The following is a 23598-nucleotide window of genomic DNA, read 5'->3' on the forward strand; positions in this document are numbered from 1 at the left end:
AAGCCCTGGCCTATGTTCATGGCTAGTGGTTCAGCTTTACATGAGGATGGAAGCACTCAGCCTCTCGCTAGAAAACTGAAAAGACTCAAGCTGGCAAAAGCACCGCAAAGAACTGTGCGTTCTTCGAAATCCCAAATCCACAAGGAGAGTCCAATTGTGTCGGTTGCGATGCCTGACCTTCCCAACACTGGACGTGAAGAGCATGCGCCTTCCACCATTTGCACGCCCCCTGCAAGTGCTGGAAGGAGCACCCGCAGTCCAGTTCCTGATAGTCAGATTGAAGATGTCAGTGTTGAAGTACACCAGGATGAGGAGGATATGGGTGTTGCTGGCGCTGGGGAGGAAATTGACCAGGAGGATTCTGATGGTGAGGTGGTTTGTTTAAGTCAGGCACCCGGGGAGACACCTGTTGTCCGTGGGAGGAATATGGCCGTTGACATGCCTGGTGAAAATACCAAAAAAATCAGCTCTTCAGTGTGGAGGTATTTCAATAGAAAAGCGGACAACAGGTGTCAAGCCGTGTGTTGCCTTTGTCAAGCTGTAATAAGTAGGGGTAAGGACGTTAACCACCTCGGAACATCCTCTCTTATACGTCACCTGCAGCGCATTCATAATAAGTCAGTGACAAGTTCAAAAACTTTGGGCGACAGCGGAAGCAGTCCACTGACCAGTAAATCCCTTCCTCTTGTAACCAAGCTCACGCAAACCACCCCACCAACTCCCTCAGTGTCAATTTACTCCTTCCCCAGGAATGCCAATAGTCCTGCAGGCAATGTCACTGGCAATTCTGACGAGTCCTCTCCTGCCTGGGATTCCTCCGATGCATCCTTGCGTGTAACGCCTACTGCTGCTGGCGCTGCTGTTGTTGCTGCTGGGAGTCGATGGTCATCCCAGAGGGGAAGTCGTAAGCCCACTTGTACTACTTCCAGTAAGCAATTGACTGTCCAACAGTCCTTTGCGAAGAAGATGAAATATCACAGCAGTCATCCTGCTGCAAAGCGGATAACTGAGGCCTTGACAACTATGTTGGTGTTAGACGTGCGTCCGGTATCCGCCGTTAGTTCACAGGGAACTAGACAATTTATTGAGGCAGTGTGCCCCCGTTACCAAATACCATCTAGGTTCCACTTCTCTAGGCAGGCGATACCGAGAATGTACACGGACCTCAGAAAAAGACTCACCAGTGTCCTAAAAAATGCAGTTGTACCCAATGTCCACTTAACCACGGACATGTGGACAAGTGGAGCAGGGCAGGGTCAGGACTATATGACTGTGACAGCCCACTGGGTAGATGTATGGACTCCCGCCGCAAGAACAGCAGCGGCGGCACCAGTAGCAGCATCTCGCAAACGCCAACTCTTTCATAGGCAGGCTACGCTTTGTATCACCGCTTTCCAGAATACGCACACAGCTGAAAACCTCTTACGGCAACTGAGGAAGATCATCGCGGAATGGCTTACCACAATTGGACTCTCCTGTGGATTTGTGGCATCGGACAACGCCAGCAATATTGTGTGTGCATTAAATATGGGCAAATTCCAGCACGTCCCATGTTTTGCACATACCTTGAATTTGGTGGTGCAGAATTTTTTAAAAAACGACAGGGGCGTGCAAGAGATGCTGTCGGTGGCCAGAAGAATTGCGGGACACTTTCGGCGTACAGGCACCACGTACAGAAGACTGGAGCACCACCAAAAACTACTGAACCTGCCCTGCCATCATCTGAAGCAAGAAGTGGTAACGAGGTGGAATTCAACCCTCTATATGCTTCAGAGGTTGGAGGAGCAGCAAAAGGCCATTCAAGCCTATACAATTGAGCACGATATAGGAGGTGGAATGCACCTGTCTCAAGCGCAGTGGAGAATGATTTCAACGTTGTGCAAGGTTCTGATGCCCTTTGAACTTGCCACACGTGAAGTCAGTTCAGACACTGCCAGCCTGAGTCAGGTCATTCCCCTCATCAGGCTTTTGCAGAAGAAGCTGGAGACATTGAAGGAGGAGCTAACACGGAGCGATTCCGCTAGGCATGTGGGACTTGTGGATGGAGCCCTTAATTCGCTTAACAAGGATTCACGGGTGGTCAATCTGTTGAAATCAGAGCACTACATTTTGGCCACCGTGCTCGATCCTAGATTTAAAGCCTACCTTGGATCTCTCTTTCCGGCAGACACAAGTCTGCTGGGGTTGAAAGACCTGCTGGTGAGAAAATTGTCAAGTCAAGCGGAACGCGACCTGTCAACATCTCCTCCTTCACATTCTCCCGCAACTGGGGGTGCGAGGAAAAGGCTCAGAATTCCGAGCCCACCCGCTGGCGGTGATGCAGGGCAGTTTGGAGCGACTGCTGATGCTGACATCTGGTCCGGACTGAAGGACCTGACAACGATTACGGACATGTCGTCTACTGTCACTGCATATGATTCTCTCACCATTGAAAGAATGGTGGAGGATTATATGAGTGACCGCATCCAAGTAGGCACGTCACACAGTCCGTACTTATACTGGCAGGAAAAAGAGTCAATTTGGAGGCCCTTGCACAAACTGGCTTTATTCTACCTAAGTTGCCCTCCCACAAGTGTGTACTCCGAAAGAGTGTTTAGTGCCGCCGCTCACCTTGTCAGCAATCGGCGTACGAGGTTACATCCAGAAAATGTGGAGAAGATGATGTTCATTAAAATGAATTATAATCAATTCCTCCGTGGAGACATTGACCAGCAGCAATTGCCTCCACAAAGTACACAGGGAGCTGAGATGGTGGATTCCAGTGGGGACGAATTGATAATCTGTGAGGAGGGGGATGTACACGGTGATATATCGGAGGATGATGATGAGGTGGACATCTTGCCTCTGTAGAGCCAGTTTGTGCAAGGAGAGATTAATTGCTTCTTTTTTGGTGGGGGTCCAAACCAACCCGTCATTTCAGTCACAGTCGTGTGGCAGACCCTGTCACTGAAATGATGGGTTGGTTAAAGTGTGCATGTCCTGTTTATACAACATAAGGGTGGGTGGGAGGGCCCAAGGACAATTCCATCTTGCACCTCTTTTTTCTTTAATTTTTCTTTGCGTCATGTGCTGTTTGGGGAGGGTTTTTTGGAAGGGACATCCTGCGTGACACTGCAGTGCCACTCCTAGATGGGCCCGGTGTTTGTGTCGGCCACTAGGGTCGCTTATCTTACTCACACAGCTACCTCATTGCGCTTCTTTTTTTCTTTGCGTCATGTGCTGTTTGGGGAGGGTTTTTTGGAAGGGACATAGTGCGTGACACTGCAGTGCCACTCCTAGATGGGCCCGGTGTTTGTGTCGGCCACTAGGGTCGCTTATCTTACTCACACAGCTACCTCATTGCGCCTCTTTTTTTCTTTGCGTCATGTGCTGTTTGGGGAGGGTTTTTTGGAAGGGACATCCTGCGTGACACTGCAGTGCCACTCCTAGATGGGCCCGGTGTTTGTGTCGGCCACTAGGGTCGCTTATCTTACTCACACAGCTACCTCATTGCGCCTCTTTTTTTCTTTGCGTCATGTGCTGTTTGGGGAGGGTTTTTTGGAAGGGACATCCTGCGTGACACTGCAGTGACACTCCTAGATGGGCCCGGTGTTTGTGTCGGCCACTAGGGTCGCTTATCTTACTCACACAGCTACCTCATTGCGCCTCTTTTTTTCTTTGCGTCATGTGCTGTTTGGGGAGGTTTTTTTGGAAGGGACATCCTGCGTGACACTGCAGTGACACTCCTAGATGGGCCCGGTGTTTGTGTCGGCCACTAGGGTCGCTTATCTTACTCACACAGCTACCTCATTGTGCCTCTTTTTTTCTTTGCGTCATGTGCTGTTTGGGGAGGGTTTTTTGGAAGGGACATCCTGCGTGACACTGCAGTGACACTCCTAGACGGGCCCGGTGTTTGTGTCGGCCACTAGGGTCGCTTATCTTACTCACACAGCTACCTCATTGCGCCTCTTTTTTTCTTTGCGTCATGTGCTGTTTGGGGAGGGTTTTTTGGAAGGGACATCCTGCGTGACACTGCAGTGACACTCCTAGATGGGCCCGGTGTTTGTGTCGGCCACTAGGGTCGCTTATCTTACTCACACAGCTACCTCATTGCGCCTCTTTTTTTCTTTGCGTCATGTGCTGTTTGGGGAGGGTTTTTGGAAGGGACATCCTGCGTGACACTGCAGTGACACTCCTAGATGGGCCCGGTGTTTGTGTCGGCCACTAGGGTCGCTTAGCTTAGTCATCCAGCGACCTAGGTGCAAATTTTAGGACTAAAAATAATATTGTGAGGTGTGAGGTATTCAGAATAGACTGAAAATGAGTGTAAATTATGGTTTTTGAGGTTAATAATACTTTGGGATCAAAATGACCCCCAAATTCTATGATTTAAGCTGTTTTTTAGTGTTATTTGAAAAAAACACCTGAATCCAAAACACACCCGAATCCGACAAAAAAAATTCGGTGAGGTTTTGCCAAAACGCGGTCGAACCCAAAACAAGGCCGCGGAACCGAACCCAAAACCAAAACACAAAACCCGAAAAATTTCCGGCGCTCATCTCTAGTTTTTACTATTAAAATCAGTTTTAAAATACATGTTTCTGAGCCACCCCTCCCTGATCCTCCTATCTGAGATTCATAGGGCATTTTTGAGTAGGAGGGAAATAACCTCCATATATCGTAAAAATTGGATATCACACCATTGGTTCTTTTTTCTGTTTGCTTTTGGTGGACATCACGGGGAAAAGCGACAAGGAGGGAACCACTGGTGTAAGACATCCTGCCAGAAAGCAAGTGCCGGCTTGGGACCATTAGTATCCGCGAAGGAAAAACGATTGAAAGATACCTTTATGAGCATCATCCAATCTTTTCTAACGTGAGTAGGGTACGCTTCACCTAGAGATATTTCCTACGCTCTTCTTATTTCCTTTACTGGTTAAAAGATACCTTTATATAAGGATCCACATACGTGCCTATGTAAGTTGGGTACGTTTAGGAATCCTTCAATTGTCCATATAGTTTCCAGTCATCGTTACCACTCATTTCTCACACATTGGCTGAAACCTATTACACTATTGGTGTCTCTACTGTTTATATTTTCGGGTCCACATGGGAGATCGTACACTGGTATGAAGAGGCTCCATCGAATGGACATCCATTAAACGAAGTCCCGATCGGAAAAAGAAACCTTTATGAGCATTGAACATCCTGCACCCTCGTGAGTACGGTGTGTACCCCGTGGAAACCCCCTTTTTGCTCTCAAGAACAATCTTTTTGGTTATTCATCTTACAGAACTATATATTTACCAGAACTTTTGAAATATTGATCTGTCATACCCTTCTGTTAACCATTTGTGATAATACAGTTTTGGGAAACCACTTTATTTATACCTCATGTATTGTATTGTGTTGGATAGCGCATATAGGTGGTAGTATTTTTTTCTGTTCATGTTCCTTTGGAGATCTCCCTCTACATACCTATTGCAGCAATTCAGGGGGCGCGGTAGGATTTTTTCCATCTTGTTTGTATCCCACATATTTAGAGTCACTCCAGGATCCTATCCACTGCTGCCCATAATACTCAAACATGTTTGCCCATAGAGATGTTAGGAAAGAAAGGTTTGAGGAATTTTTTTCAGAGAGATGTCATTCTACAGCTATCATAGATGAAGATTTAGAAGACATGATGTCTAAACTAGAAAATGCCCTGTTAAAAGAGGGCAGGATATGGTGGGAGATTTTATCATTTGAGAGATACATTGCAGAAGATATCATTCCGCAAGGTTTAAGAATAGATAAATTACCTTCTTTTACCAATAAATCCCAAACCTTCGAAAAAGAGTGGCTACGGATTATCGACTCCTGTTCCATTTCCCTTATGATACTCATTGTTAGGGAAAGGGGAAAGGAGCTTAAAGATCTAGAAACAGAAATAGAATCCCTGAAAATTACGGTAGAACCCTTTAAAGATTCACAGGACTTTAAAGATATAGAACGAGGAATCATAGAGAAGGTAGCGTTAAATGAAAAAGAGCTCATGCAAAAAAAGAAGAAAAAATATACACGGGATTTGATGGATTTTAAAGAAGGGAAACAGCAGAAGAAAAGAAAGGAATTTTTTCAAGCCCAAAACCCAGGATTTGGATGCCAACCACATCAAATTTCGAGATTTGAGAAGGAGAACTTACCACCAGAGGACCGAAAATTCATGGAGGAGTCCACCACAAGGAAATAGATATGAATATGGAACAAATAGAGAATAAAGACTTCCCTACTGGAGGGATTCATGGAAACAAAATCCTGGAAGAAATAGATACATTGAAAAAAATAATTTCCCAGTTCGGAGGAGGGATTCATATCGGAGACAATCACCCAGAATTACCACTCCAGGTAAAAGAAGAAATTACAGACCACAAAATAATAGTAGGACCCATACCCGGAAATTAGAGAGATCAGTACCGCGGAAAGAACAACAGGAAAATGAGGAAGTTTTTTTAGACCAGGACAGGCCACAACGGGGAAGAAGGTAAAAAAGAGGAATGGACATCACAAACGGGGAACACGGGGATCTAACTCACGGAAAGCTCACCGCAGAATCTACCAAACAAGGAAAAGAAGAGAAAAACGGAATAGAATAACTCTACAAAATGGAAGTATCGACCCCAAGTTCTCAGTGGAGGAAGAACACATGGAGTATATAAAAATCTTCAATCTAAGTCATCATGTACTGACAGATGATGAAGAAAGTGTGCTAAAGAAAGGATTAAAATATGCACCTTCTAGCCAGATGGACCGTTTTGGAGCATATGTAGACCTCCAAAAGTTCATCCGGAAGCTCACATTGAAAAAATTCTTCCATGATCAACCCGCAACCACTGAACTAGAGAATATTACCAACACCCAATTCAAACTCAAGTCGGTGTTCTATCCAGCACATAAGAAAGGCTGTTTCATTGAAACCTTCGAAAAAATTGTTAAAGATGAAATCGAAAACAGACCGTTCAGAGGTATACAGAAATATAATCTCAATCACAAAGAAAGAGAAGCTTTAAAGGATTTACGGAATAATAAACTTATCGTCATAAAACCGGCGGATAAGGGAGGAACTGTGGTTATACAAAATGTGGAGGATTATAAAGCCGAAATCGAGAGACAACTGAATGACTGTAGGACATATAAAAAACTGCAAGGGAACCCCACAGAGGGAGTGAGAAAGAAACTTATCCATCTACTTGAAAAATTTGAGCGAAAAGAAAGTTATTACAGAAAACGAACGGAAATATATGGATATTGTGCATCCATTGATTCCAGTTATGTATACTCTCCCTAAAATTCACAAAGATGGGGAACATCCACCAGGGAGACCCATAATTGGCGGTACGGATTCCATCACCTCCAACTTATCTCAATATATCGACCATTTGTTACAACCACTTGTCCAAAAAACGAAATCTTACCTAAAGGATTCTACCTCAGTAATTCAACAACTAAATATGGTAAAATGGGAGACAGACTTCATTCTAGTAACCGCAGATGTCACCTCATTATACACAGTCATCGATCATAAACATGGTGTCGAAGCAACCTCCTTTTTCTAAACTGGGAAAACCTCAAGGAAGATTTGAAAACTTTCATCACTGATGGTATCGAATTAATACTCACGAACAATTATTTCAATTTTGACGATACGTTCTACTTACAACTACACGGGACAGCCATGGGTACCAGGTTTGCCCCCAGTTATGCCAACTTGTTCATGGCCCACTGGGAGGAAATGTCCGTCCATGGGGGCCATGACATGGGGGCAAACCTGGTACTATGGGTCAGATGCATTGACAATGTCCTATTTATTTGGATAGGGGACTCCACCTCGCTAGATGATTTATGCGAACATCTCAAAAAAAATAATAAAAACATCAAACTCACCTTTGTCCGAAGTCAAGAACAGATAAATTTTTTGGACTTGACCATTTTTGTTAAAGATGGAAAAATGGAGACTAAGACATATGTAAAACCCACCGATTGTAATTCTTTTATACCATTTTCCAGTAACCATCATCCCAATTGGTTAGCATCGGTCCCAAAAAGTCAGTTCTATAGAGTCCGAAAGAATTGTTCCAGAATGGAAGACTATCTAACACAAGGATCAAGACTCAAGAGACAATTCCTGAATAAAGGCTATGAAGAGACCAAGGTAGAAGAACCCTTTGAACAAGACCAACAGGGAAGATATGATAACTATGAATACTGATATGATCACCACAAGCACCAATATGGGAGTGGTAACAAATAAGAAGACAAGACCGGGCAAAGAGAAACCTGGAATCACGTTTATTACCAAATATAACAGTCAATATAAAGACCTTGAATATATCATAAAGAAACATTGGAAGGTCCTGCTACAAGATTCCGTCCTGCGAGAATATATCACGGAGAAGCCGAGATTTGTTTACCGGAGAGCTGATAATATATGAACCAGGGTGGTTACCAGCATGCTAGATACTGAGAAGAAGAAGAACCCAATTAAATCTAAAGGGTTTTATCGATGTGGCTCTTGCCAAATGTGCAAAAATTGCAAGGAAACCAACTCTGCAATCACCAAATATATCTCCACTACTAACCATAAGGAATTCCCCATTAAAGACTTCATCACTTGCGACAGCAAGAATGTGGTCGACTTATTGGAATGCATCTGCAAAAAACAATACGTGGGTCGGACCACACGCAAATTAAAAGAGAGAACAAGTGAACATTTGAGGAACATCAGGAAGGGACTGATCACACACGGTGTGTCAGCCCACTTCAAGAATGAACATGAATGTAACATCGCCCATCTAGTCTCCTTTTGTGGGGTTCATGCCATTCAAAATAACTGGAGAAAAAATGATACCGAAGAAAGATTAGCACATAAAGAAATGCAAACCATTTTCAATTTGGGGACTTTGGTCCCCAAAGGTCTGAATCTAGACTTCGAAACTAAATGGTTTCTCTAAAGTGTGTTCAGATCCTCACTTTATCGCCACATCCTCCCTTGAACCTCTTCAGGTTCGGGTCCATTAGAAATTCAGAATATTTCTGTTAGGTTTCCCAACCATCTCCATCTTTACCCTATATTCCTCGGAGTCCTTACTGTCCATCGTCACATATTTCACATATCCATAGAATGTAATTTTGGGTTGGACATTTTATTTACCATTTATTATTTAATGTTTATTATTTATTATTTATCATTTATAATTTTTTATTTTACATGTATTATTATTTTTATATATATGTTATTGCCGCATATTTTGCATACCTCTCAATGATATCACTGCCTCCACATTTTTGTGGAATGTAAGCACCACTACTGTAGGGTATGCCCATGTAATGGGTACATCACCCTCTCTACTGAACTAGATGTAATTATTCCCAAATCCCCATTGAGTAAAAAATCCTATTTTATTCCCCTGTAAAAATCCCCATATTATCCCTCCATAGACCCTTCATTCATGTGCATGGAATGCAAATACTCTCTTCCTTCCGGGATCCCTGGAGTGCATATGTCACTCCGCCCCACAGTGCGCCTTATGTCATCAGTGTGGGGCACGCGGGACAGAGTATTAAATGTGTCCCTCTTTGTCCTCGTTTACTATGTGCGTCACGCGGACGTGACGTAATCGAGGGCCGTCCTGCTCCCCATTTGGAACGCAGGTTTCTTCCTGCATGAAATATACTCTTCCCCCGCACATCCGGTCACTTCCGGGACCTTATATGGTCAAGACCGGATATCCGCCGGAATTGGTTTGCGTTCCAAAGGGCTAGAACGCAAATCACTTATTAACGTTTTTTTCGTTATTATTACAAGAATTTCTTATTAATAGTTTATATAGAAGGATACAGTATTATTTATATCATTGACCCATCATATTTATACTTTGTATATCCCAATATAAGGGACATTTATATATTTTATTGGAATTAATTACCCTTCTCCGCCCCCTAAGGGGATGGACTAGGGGTTTAAGGTATATATGGACATTATGTACAATGGACACTCACCTTGACAAAGACTTATGTCGAAACGCGTTGGTTTTATTTAGAGGACACCTGTTTTCTTGGGGGTTAAGTTCCTGGGAGCGTGGAAGTCCGGACCTTTTCATTACCCAGGTTCTGTTTTGTTGCATTTCATCTGCCCCCCAATTTACGTGTGCCTCCCTTTTACATACATCACTGTGTATGGTTTTCTTTGTTTTTGTTTTTACTATTAAAATCAGTTTTAAAATACATTTTTCTGAGCCACCCCTCCCTGATCCTCCTATCTGAGATTCATAGGGCATTTTTGAGTATGAGGCAAATAACCTCCATATATCGTAAAAATTGGATATTGGCCAGGGAACATCACACCATTGGTTCTTTTTTCTGTTTGCTTTTGGTGGACATCATGGTGAAAAGTGACAAGGAGGGGACCACTGGTGTAAGACATCCTGCCGGAAAGCAAGTGCCGGCTTGGGACCATTAGTATCCGCGAAGGAAAAACGATTGAAAGATACCTTTATGAGCATCATCCAATCTTTTCTAACGTGAGTAGGGTACGCTTCACCTAGAGATATTCCCTACGCTCTTCTTATTTCCTTTACTGGTTAAAAGATATTGTACACAAAATAAGCATACTTTGGTTTATCAACAAAGGGTGGATGGACGCGTCATTGAGGTAATAGATGAAAGGCCTATGCTAATAAACCATGGTGTGCCTAGGCGCAACATAGAAGCCAAGATAATTGTGGCTCCATTTGTAAGATAAAAAGTCGTAGGATTTAACATACCCAATTAGGAAGGAGGAGAGAGGGAAGGTAGTATGGTCATCAGGTCAGCCTCCTAATATTTATTAATGTGTAACATAGGCTGATTTGGAGTTTGCAGCTCATACAACTATTAATTTTCATGGTTTCTCTTTTAACCCTTCTTGGGAATCCTTGACTATTACCCTTATATTCTTTTATGGCATTTTTTTCTTTTCAATTGCAAAAAAGCCTGAGTCAAATAAAATTTTCAATGCTTTACCTGTCTGTTAGTACATACTCTACCTCTACATCCCTGTACTGCCCTGGGGCCTCTTCTTGCTTCATGGAACCATTCTTTCTATAGGTTCATATTGTTTATTACATTTCCTTCCTGTCCACTACTTCTGTGTCGCAATGTTTCATAGATGTGTTATATTATTTTGAACTGTCATGTGTTTGTGCCACTTCTTTGTTGCTTAGTTTAGCCAGCCAGACTTTGACCAATATTAGTGAACAATATTGTGATTTGGTCAAAATTGACTGGAAATACTGTAAATTAAAGTTATTGAGGTTACTTTTACTGTAAGAGTAAATAAGTACAAATTACATGATTTAAGGTGTTTTTATAAATTTTCAAGAAATCCAAAATCAAATCCGTACCTAAACACTTGAAGATGGTTTTGCCAAAACTGAAAAACAGAAAGAAAACAATGAAGATGGTTTTGGCAAAACCAAAGTATAAGGGTCAGCACACATCTCTAACAATAACACTATTCTGGGGCATGTGGTTCTCTAACCCTGCTGCTAATAACACAATCACTTCAAACAAGTTTAAACATGCTACTGGATAGGTCTTTCCTTGCCAGCAGATTACCAGAAAGCAAAAATAACAAAGTTCTGCCATCTCTTAGAAATAGCTAAAACAAAAATGAGTGGGGAATGCAGTACCCCTCTATAGTATTCCAGGGAACTGCAGCAAAACACCAGTCATCATTATCATCTGTATATCATACTCACTTGCATGCATTTAATCCTATACTGTATATTGTGTAAAGTATATTTATTTCACCTGCAACTCAGCATCCTGCGCTTTGTCTCTGTCTCTCTCTCTTTCTATTGATCTATATTTCTGTATTCATATAAAGTATCTAATTATACATTCAATAATAATCCTATCAATTCCAGTATCCACAAATCCAAGATTTTAGGAGACAAGAAAGATTTAAAAATGTTTTATCTCTGTTGTTCTAGCTTGTGTAATGATATTGTGTATAGATCTTATCAGACTTATCCTATATCTCAAAGACTTAGCTGAGCAGTCTAAATAGATATAATTACAAGCACATTTATTAAATAGAACATGTGCAGTTTGTTTCTTATGTGCAGAGGAGAAATCAATGTTTTTGATTATAGTGAACTACTGTCTAATAATGTACAGTACAAAAGAAGCAAAATACAGATGCACTGTATTGTAACGGCATTGAACATTATGAGATGTACTACCATAGCCCACTATACTGAACAGAAGTTAGAGTTTGCAGTATGTAGACTGAGATGCATTTTTCACCTTAATTGAAGTATAAAAAGACATATTTTTTTTTTGTAGAGCTGGCAGAACCATATGATGCAGGCATGGTGTATATAGTTATATATATGCCATAGATGTATATACGCCAGGTTTACTCTAAAAGATGTGGCTTGGCAGTGACAGTAGTAAATTCTAAGGTGATGTTTGCAATATCTCACACATGCTCAGTGGGACCAGCCAAAGGCAAGACGCAGTGCATCAGCATTAGTTGGATGAGCTAGGCATCTGAGAGAATTTTTGGTACACATATGTGATAGAAAATGTTAATTTTTCAGATAAAAACAGATACCAATAGAGCTTACATCCAGCTTTACATGAGCACCATTGTGATTCTACAAAAACAAGGTGTAGCACAAAACCTCTTTTCTGAAGCGCAATATGCCTTGCTTTGTGTATATAAACCCAATTTTCTGAAAAAGCACATGAGTCTGTGGAACAACATTGAGATATTTGGTAGATAAGTAGACTTTTACTATACAGTAAATGATGGAAGAAATTAGATAGAAAAAGAATGTTCCTTTCTCCTTTCTAGTACGGAAGCCAATCCTGCACCATTTTTCCCAGGATTTAGGATTGAAAAAATATAAATCCTAGGATTCTCAGGATTCTTGGGATTGAATTGTACAAAGATATAAATATAACCCCTGTTATACTTCTTACTTCTACCTAATCCCCCCCATGACAACCCTATCCCTCCTCCCCTCCCCCTTTCCCTTAACTTAATCACACAGCATGGTCAGGAGGATCTTCTCTCACATTGTCCAGTACACCCCATAACTCAGCTGCAGTAGAAGTGCTGGAGTCATTAATTGGCTAGAAGCACACCTCACAGTGATGATGTCACTGAGAGCAAATGTATTATGGGACACCATCTATTCTATGGGCATCTTGGAAAACCTTAGATGACTGGATAATGCGACTTGAATCAAGAAGGTAAGTATTATCCCACTGCCCCTGGCCCAATCCACTGTGTGTGTTCAATCCCCTGATAACTGGGATATAATGATTATTTTGGGATTCAAAAATTGACTTCTCTACTTTCCTAGTATGGCGTAGGTGGCATAAGGAATCATAGATTGGTTTAACTACTTTCTAGGAATGGCGTAGGTGGAGTAGGGAATCATAGATTCACTTCCTTACTATCTAGGTATGGCATAGGTGTACATCTGGTTTTAGAAAGCTGTAGTACAATTTAGTAATGAGAGAAAGGTTAGAGAGGGACCATATTTAGCAGTGTTAATTGCTTTTCTGCACAACAATTTCTACTCTAGAAAACACTTTAACGCTCTCCAGCTTTGAGCTGCTGTAGATGCAATTTAAATATTTAAAATAAATATATTTTTGCTTTGCACATTACAATAGATTGTACATATATGAGTACAATGACATTTAGAAGATAGAGTTACAGTTTTTCAAGCTTTGAGAAAAGAGACACTTGCTATGAGGATGGCTATACATTAGGACGACAACCATCCTATCCGATTGCTCATACGATTTCCCTTCAATCTCCCCCGGGAGACCCTGGCACACAATTGGTTATTTTTTAGACATACAATGTGCATACGATCATATGACACATCATATAATGTGCCAGATACACATTATATGCCCCACAGTGCCAGATACACATTATATGACCCCACAGTGCCAGATACACATTATCTGCCCAAACAGTGCCAGATACACATATTCCCACAGTGCCAGATACTGGGGGTCATTTTGAGTTGATCGCTAGCTGCCGTTGTTCGCAGCACAGCGATCAGGCTTAATACCGGCAATTCTGCGCATGCGTATGGGGCGCAGTGCGCACACGTGACGTACTTTCACAAAAGCCGATGCAGTTTTACACAAGGTCTAGCGATGCATTCGCACTTCTGATCGTTGAGTGATTGACAGGAAATGGGTGTTTCTGGGTGGTAACTGCCCGTTTTCTGGGAGTGTGTGTAAAAATGCAGGCGTGCCAGATAAAAATGCAGGAGTGGCTGGCCGAACGCAGGGCATGTTTGTGATGCCAAAACAGGAACTAAATAGTCTGAAGTGATCGCAAGGTAGGAGTAGGTCTGCAGCTACTCTGAAACTGCAAAATTTTTTTAGTAGCAGCGCTGCAATCCTTTCATTCACACTTCTGCTAAGCTAAGATACACTCCCAGAGGGTGGCAGCTTAGCGTTTGCACTGCTGCTAAAAGCAGCTAGCGAGCGAACAACTCGGAATGAGGGCCACTGTTACAAATGTTGCACTTCACAAACCAGTGCATTTTTTATCCCATAAACCAGGCAACTTTAGATGTATAGGGTGCATCACCTGTAGTTGTCTGGAGATGGGAGATACACTGGGGCATATGTGTTTCTGGCACTACTGGGGACATATCTATGTTGGTGATGGCTTATACAAAGATTCCTCTGTGTCTGACCACAGCATGAAGATATCGTCAATATAGTGGCAATATGCCTTTTTATTGACGGCAATCTCCTTATTGTTAAAAAATAGATTTCTTTAAATATCATACATAAAGATGTTGGCAAAGATTGGGGCAATACAATTCTGTTAGTCAGAAAGCTACGTAGAGCCTCTATACCCCGCCCATGTGGGATAATTCAGAGTTGATTGCAGCAGCAAATGTGTTAGCAGTTGGGCAAAACCATGTCCACTGCAGGTGTGGCAGATATAACATGTGCAGAGAGAGTGAGATTTGAGTGGGTTATATTGTTTCTGTGCATGGTAAACACTGGCTGCTTTATGTTTAAACTGCAATTTAGATTTCAGTTTGAACACACCCCACCCAAATCTAACTCTCTCTGCATATGTTATTCCTCCCCCTCTCCCCTGCAGTGCACATGGTTTTGCCCAACTGCTAACATTTTTGCTGCTGTGATCAACTCTGAATTAGGCCCCTAGTGACAGCACATCACGGGCATTTACGGAGGTTCTGACTTGAGCGTGGAAGCTCCAATTGCGGCAGCCGCTGCCACAGTTTTATTTGAATCGGCCTGCTGTGTGTGGAGGGTGGAGAAGAACAGCCACTGAGGGGAACTTAGGGCCCGGCCAACCAGGTACTGAACCAGTGTCCTGGATACCAATCCATCCCTGGGGTATTATATAATGCAAATTAAAAAGCAATAATGGTTAATTTTTCAAAAGTGTAAAAGAAAACATACAATAAGCATACATCAAGAAAATAACACATCTTCTTTCTGTTATTGTTTAAATTCAAAGCATAATGCATGGTGAATAAAATTAAAAATTTTGAGAGAGATATTTATTTTTATACTTCAACAAATATTGTGCATTATGCTGATTTGGTTTAAGAAAAAAATAATGTAAACCAATATTTATTTGTAATACATTTTTTTGCAAACAGGAAAAATGTCAACTTGAAAATTCAAAATGTATTTGTATTTACTTTAAAGTACAGATAAAGTGTGCAGTGTGACTGCACCCCAGCACCTGCAAGCAGCCATTATGATGGCCAAGTGTCAGCTAATTATGTTGACAATGGTTGTAGAGTCCAAAAAAAACTGAGTTTAAAAAAATAACAAATGTAAATTTCTTAAAAGGTCCATCGTTCCAAGTAACCCAGTGACAACCATGCCTGTCAGTGGTCACCTCACAGCCTCCAATCAATATTATGGAGTGCCCTGAATGGCCCACACCACATTCTTCTTGCCTTCTCGGCAAGTGTGAGTTCTGCAACAACAAAAAAGAACCCATAATATCCCACATACTTCAACATAATACAAGTAGTGTAACAGAAAAATACAATCTCACTTTCTGCGCTCCAAATGTCCCCTTGTTTTAAACGATCCTCACAGCGATGCCATAGTATACAAGAAAAAAGAGAAACAAAATACAATAGTGTAATCCTGTATGAGCACTAAAGTTTTTTCCACTGTGTAGACGGGAAACTAGGTGATGAAGATGTTCCCAGAAAAGAGATAAGACGTCCACCTTCTTATGGGGTCACCCAAAAGTGATGCCGTGAAGATGTAGTAATAAATCCTTACGTGTATGCTTACTTGAAAATATGAGGTAGAAAGCACATAAAGGTTTCTTTTCCGTGGATATTATTTCCTCTTTAGCCCGTATAGTGAAGATAGATATCACTCATGTGGTGGGTATAAAATTAAAAAAAGGGAAGCCAATTAGGGCAAAGAAAACCCTTTTTTATTAAAATTACAAATAAAACACAAATGGACAACCAGCCATGCCAAATTGGGGAACAGAGATGGAATTCAGCTGACCACACATGAGAGGTTGCACATCAGTGGTAAACACACTGTTAAATCTTGATAAAGACGCAGCTGAGCATTGAAACGCGTTGATACAGTGCAATATTGATGTCCAAACCAGTTCATCCATTGAGGGGAGCATATGACATTTCTTGATATCCGGATCACTTTGCTGTCAGCTGAATCTGGAAGAGTTTAAAGAAAAAAATGAATTATTATCCAATTATATTTGTTGTTTACATATTTACAGATGTTCCATACATTGTTTTTTTATTTCCATAAAATTGCTACATTATGGCCCTCTTTCCGAGTTGTTCGCTCGCAAGCTGCTTTTAGCAGCATTGCACACGCTAAGCCGCCGCCTACTGGGAGTGAATCTTAGCTTAGCAAAATTGCGAACGAAAGATTCTCAAAATTGTGAATAGAAATTTCTATGCAGTTTCTGAGTAGCTCGACATACTCTGCCACTGCGATCAGTTCAGTCAGTTTCGTTCCTGGTTTGACGTCACAAACACACCCAGCGTTCGCCCAGACACTCCCCCGTTTCTCCAGCCACTCCCGCGTTTTTCCCAGAAACTGCAGTGTTTTTTCACACACACCCATAAAACGGCCAGTTTCCGCCCAGAAACACCTACTTCCTGTCAATCACACTACGATCACCAGAACGAAGAAAAAACCTTGTAATGCCGTGAGTAAAATACCAAACTTCTTAGCAAATTTACTTGGCGCAGTCGCAGTGCGAACATTGCGCATGCGCAGTTTGCGGAAAATTGCTGCAATGCGATGTAAAATAACGAGTGAACAACTCGGAATGAGGGCCTATGTTTCAAAAACAGCCACAACATTATGTCTACATTATTATGTTTGTTTTACCAAATTTAGTAAAGCACCCAAATACAAATAGATGGAATTTACACAAACAACACATACAAGGCACTTTGAAATACATTATTTGTCAACATATATTGATGGTTGTGATGGTCAACATCACTACTAAATTCAAAACACACTTGAAAGAGTATGCATAACGTTACTAATTTTATATTTAAATGTTACATTTTGGACTATCAATAGCAAAATTGAAATTACCCATGATAATGGTGGAGATGACAGAGTATAGGAAGTGAGGAAGCCAGCAAAAAAATCTTCCAGAAATTGTTTGGGTTGCCCAGGTGGACAATACATAGCTGCAACATGCAGAGAGGAAGCAGTGTAAATCCTGCTATAATGTACTTTAAATTATGTGAATATGAGTTATGGAACCTGTAGTAGAACTGAGTATGTGAAAGATTTGGATAGTAATATTCCAACTCCACCTCCTTTACAGTTACCAGGCCAGGAGGTATGTATGAAGTGGAGACCACCGTGTGACAGTGCTGCAGGGGAGGACATGTCTGATTGCATGAGCCATGTTTTTGTTATAGCCAGCAGACTGAAGTTGTAAGATATCAAGAGAATGTTAATTTGTTTCAAACACTGCATACATTCCATAAGGCACATTTTCCTGATTTGAAGGGTGATAGGAGACATGTGATGTTTACGAGTTTAGCATGATTTATATATTGCTGTGAATCAGGTGAATGTCAGTGGGACAAGTGCTTGGGGCCCAGATTTGGTGAAATATCACCAGCTAATAGAAACAGGAGAGAGAGCTAAACATACTTGTAGGAGGTATGTGATTTTTTTTTATGGTGACACATTGTGGATGTTAATGTAAATGTTTAAAGATAAGTAAACAGCTCATGAGTTTTATGAGGGGAGTGTATAATTCAGCTGACAATGTGTACAGAGGGTGATTGCAGTGAGAAGGAAGGATATAATTGCTTTGGAGAAAATACCATGGAGTGGAAGGAATAAAAACAATTTGTACTACATGGTGTGTTTGAAATAAAACAAAAGTTATTTAGGCTTAGAGAGTATTCAAGTTGCAAATGTTAATGTTAAACGTTTAAATATATTTTTTACTAGTGTTGTTCAGCTGTTTATTTTCAAATTCAACAAACGTGCTGGATGCAACATGAAAAGTGCTGTTTGGGGTCCCAAACTGGTCTTTTTTCCCACATTTCAGCATACTAGCGTGGGGGCTGCAAGCTGAAATGTGGATCCGCATGCCTCTTTGCACCCAAACTGAACAACAATTGAATTGCTCATTTGGGCACCATCTCGTGGCAGCCGTGGGGAGAAACAAATGAATTCCATATTTGTGTCATCTTCAAAAATACAAATATTTTCTTGCAGAACACAACCAATGTCACTAATTAGTATTTTAAATAGTATAAAAAATTGAACGTTGAAGGACTACTTGGGTTACATTTCCCTCCTCTGAGCTCGTGCCACTGACAATTATGCTAATAGGTAGAGAAATAGTGTGCGCAATTCAACCAGATATGCAGCCAGCCCAATGTGGAATTAGAGTAACATCCAATATACTCGCATAGTGCAATGAAGTGAAAGAGAAGTTCCGCAAAAAGGTTCAGGCGCAGATCAGATAACCATGACAACAATTAATACAAAAATACCACCCTTTAGGGATGAACTGTTTCAGGGGATCACAGTCCTGGAATAATTGAACAATCGCCACTCTTCCAGGTATATTGAGAGCTTTCTGTTTACTAGGAGAGAGAAAAGGAAAGCAATAGTGCAAACAAAACAAGAAAAAAACACAAAGTCCTGCTACTCCACACTGATTGCACTCACAGAATTTATGTGTTTTTTCCCAGGATATCATGAGTGGCATGCAGCACACTTTCAGGTGGAGCTTGCTTGATTTTGTAGGCAGAGAACTCCTTCTATATCACTCTTGGTCACGTGCAGGGAGAATAATAAAGATTGAAAAGCACTAGTGCAGTTAAACTTCAAAGACACAATCTAACTATTCTACACCGATTGCCTTACAGAATCTGAATGGGTTAAGATTAAGCTTGATTGAAAAAAGGACTCCTCTCTTATAGCAAGTAACAATATACCATGCAAAAAAAGGTAAAATGGATAGGCAATATTGCGGTTACATTTTTAAACATCAGCTGCTTTAATCACAGATAACACTTACACAAGACAAATAAAAACAGCATAAAAAATCCCACAAGGCAAACAGCAGGCAGATAGGATGGTATACAATGATCCACAATGATGGAAAGGTGGAAAAGTCCCAGACTCCGGATCTCCTGGGCTGAAGCTGTACTTCTGCAGTTTTACCAAAGTCTAGGGGAGAATTATCTATGCGTAAACATTTTTGGACATCCTGGTCCTTCCTCAGAAGCGTGAATGTGGCTCAGCAGTACAAGATATTTATACCCTTTATTGTGAAGCAAACACCTGTAGTTCATTCCTGTTAATCAATGTTCTCCCCATACAGATGGCTGTTCCCGGAAGTGGAGTGACGTCATGCGTTCCAAGCAACCGGAAGTCATCATTTTGCATTCCATAAACCCGGAAATTCAATTTCTAATAAATTTAAATGATAATTAAATAGTTTGTAGACTCTCAATTTATTCAGGCATATGGGGGAAGATTTCCAAGGTGGTGATATGCTCACAAACAACCAGCAGGGTATCCATCTCAAAAACAACAATAAATACAATAATATAAATTAATAAGCACATACATATAATTAGGTAAATAAATCCATGTAATTAAATAAGAATAGAAAAAGGAAGGAGAGGAGAGTGCTAAAGTAACACAAATCAGAAACATAACCCATTGGGACCAGTTATGTAAGAAAATACTTTAACTCGAACTCACTGTTCAGGCCTCTGGGAACAAGGGTGCCCATACAGTAGATCCATCTCATCTCAGCCTGAGAAAGATGTTTTTCTACGTCTCTAGTTCAATTTTTAGGGATAATTAATTGGATCCCACAAAAAGTTCATAAGGGCCCACTCCACCCTCCAGGTAGGCCTAACATTTGAGGCTGTAATAGCCTAACGAGTAACTTGTCCGCATTTGATGATTCCTATTTACAGTCCCTTGTAACACAAACTAAGGCTTATTTAAAAGATACAGGACATGTACTTTGTAAACTCTCAAATTATGAATGGCAAGAAAATGACTTGTTATGTAGTGCTTATGTCAGCACACTCTATACTATCATTAATTAGGAAATGGATCTTTTTGAGGTTAAATACTTTTTAGATAAAAGCACTTTAAATGATGACCTTAAAAAGTTTTTATTTTAACTAACAATTATTTTTGTTTTGAGGGTACCTATTATTTACAAGTTGTTGGCACTGTCATGGGCACCAGGTTCGCACCCAGGTATGCAAACCTCTATATGGTGTACTGGGATGACCTCCATGTTTGGCATGATGGGGTCCTGGTGGTGAGCCTGGTGTCCTGGTAGCGCTTTATAGATTATGTTTTATTTATCTGGAGAGGGAGTACAGAATCCTTTGATATCTTTTGTAACAAATTAAATTTTAATGATTTTTCTTTGCAGTTTACCTTTACACAGAGCCTAGTAGAGGTTTCTTTCCTCGACTTGCTTCTTTATATAGAACATGGTCAACTCAAAACTAAAACTTTCAGAAAATTAATGGACTCTAATGGCTTTATAGAGATGAATAGCCAACATCACCCGCATTGGATGGATGCAATTCCATTCAGGCAATATATCCAAATTAAAAGAAATTGTACAGATACCGCTGCTTGTGAGCAACAGATTGGAGAGGTACAAAGTAGTTTTAGAGAAAAGGGTTATTCCAATATGAGTCTAGAAAAAGCAAAAGAAAGATTAGATGTTATTGACCATATCGATTTGTTACAGGAGAAACCAAATGATAAACCAATGATAGAAATCAATGGGCTTTCATACGCCAATTCAATAATTATCACAGAGAAATTGAAAACATCTTTAAATCAAACTGGAAATTGTTGAAACAAGATCATGTAATCGGTAATGAATTACCGTTGAAGCCAGTTTTTATATATAGGAAAGCCCCATCACTTAGTGAGATGCCGTCTGGATGTAGAAACCAGACAAAGCATAAGAACCAAAGGCTTCCACTGTTCTGGAAGCTGCCTTATGTGTAAAACTGTAAAAACAAAAGAGAGAAAAATGACCACATTAACGATTAATGACAGGGATTACCCAATTAGACAGTTTATCACATGCACCTCCATGATTATATGTTAGCATTCAGTTATGGGGCAGTTGTCTGAGGGGGGCAGTTGTCTGAGTTTAGAAATATCCGAAGTTTGTAAATTACAAAGTTAGGAAATTTTAAAAAGAACAGTTAAACCAACAGTTGAACAAACATTGAAAAACATTGGAAAGCAGGTAAATCTACCATTTAACTAACATTTTCCATAAGCACTCTCCTATCTATACTTTTCTCTTTAAAAACACCATGTTCCACAAACTGTTTTTCCTAATAGCACTTCATAGTATCCTCTATAAAATGACATCGTCCTTCACTATTCCTGTTATGTATGGCTCTGTACACATTGCAGCCTCATTAATCCACTCCCCTCTTATTAACATTCATGAGCTTTTAAACTATCTATGTACACTAACTGTCACATCCTCAACCTGTCACCGTAAGAAACTATCACACACATCCCCCAACTATGCCTATCTCTCTCTTCTTCTGCTTCTACTAGCTGGTGACATATCCCCAAATCCAGGTCCCATCCACATACCACTCTCACATTTAGCTGATTCACAACAGAATATAAATCCAACAAACCTTATCAACATCACATATGTCCCATCTACCTCTAAGTCACTAAAATGTGCTTTATGGAATGCACGCTCTGTTTGCAACAAATTAACATCTATTCATGACCTTTTCAGAGCAAAAAATTAAATATGCTAGCCATAACAGAAACATGGCTCACACAATTAGACACGGCCTCCTCTGCAGCACTGTCACATGGTGACCTCCACTTCACACACACCCCAGACCTGGTAACATTAAAGGAGGTGGTGTTGGAATATTATTGTCCAAATCTTTCACACACATCATTTTACCACCTATTCCCGCACTCACATTTACATCATTTGAAGTACACTCTATTAGGATTTTCACCCCTTTCTCTCTGCGTGTTGCAGCTATCTATCGCCCACCTGGGCAACCTAAGAAGTTTCTGGAAGATTTTTCTGCTTGGCTCCCTCACTTTCTATGCTCTGACATCTCCACCATCATTATGGGTGATTTCAATCTCTCTATTGACAGTCCACAATCTCCCCATGCCTCTAAACTACTCTCTCTAACCTCCTCTCTTGGCCTCTACCAATGTATTGACTCCCCTACTCATCAGGAGGGCCACTGCCTTGATCTTGTATTCACCAGACTATGCTCTTTTCTGAACTCACTAACACTTCTTTCCCTCTCTCAGATCACAACCTTATCAGCTGCATGCTCTCCTCCATTACTTCAAACTCAATGTCCCTAAAGTCTACAAGGACACCTCTAACCCGCAGAAATATTAACGGTATTAATTTTCAACAACTATCTACCTCTCTGCAACCACTGCTCTCACCAATTTCTACATTCACCTCTCCTGAGACTGCTGTGTCACACCTTTACCAAATTCTAGAAACAGCACTTGATGAAGTGGCTCCAGCTACCCATCACACTCCACGTAGACTTAGATGTCAACCGTGGCACTCTAAATACACTAGATACTTACAAAAACTCGCACCTAAAGTAGAACGCCAGTGGTTTAAATCTCGTAGTTCAAGTGACTTTCTCACATATAAGACCACCTACCACTCTTATCGTAATGCTCTGGACACTGCCAAACAAACATATTTTCAATCTCTCATCTCTGCTCAAGCCTCTAACCCCAAGCGACTTTTTAATACATTTAAATAGCTTCTTGTCCCTCCCTCACCCAACCCATCAGCCACTGTCAGTGCGCAAGATCTTGCTTCCTATTTCAAGGACAAGATTGACAAGATCCGAAATGAAATGGTATTCTCTTCCACAGCAAGCGACCTGCTCAATTCCCTGCCTGAACCCTCTAACACCTTCTCTTCCTTTGATTCTACAAATGAAGATGAATTATCTGCACTCTTTTCATCTGCCTACTCTAATACCT

This window comes from Pseudophryne corroboree, chromosome 5 (genome assembly GCF_028390025.1).
Source record: "Pseudophryne corroboree isolate aPseCor3 chromosome 5, aPseCor3.hap2, whole genome shotgun sequence".
Lineage (NCBI taxonomy): Eukaryota > Metazoa > Chordata > Amphibia > Anura > Myobatrachidae > Pseudophryne > Pseudophryne corroboree.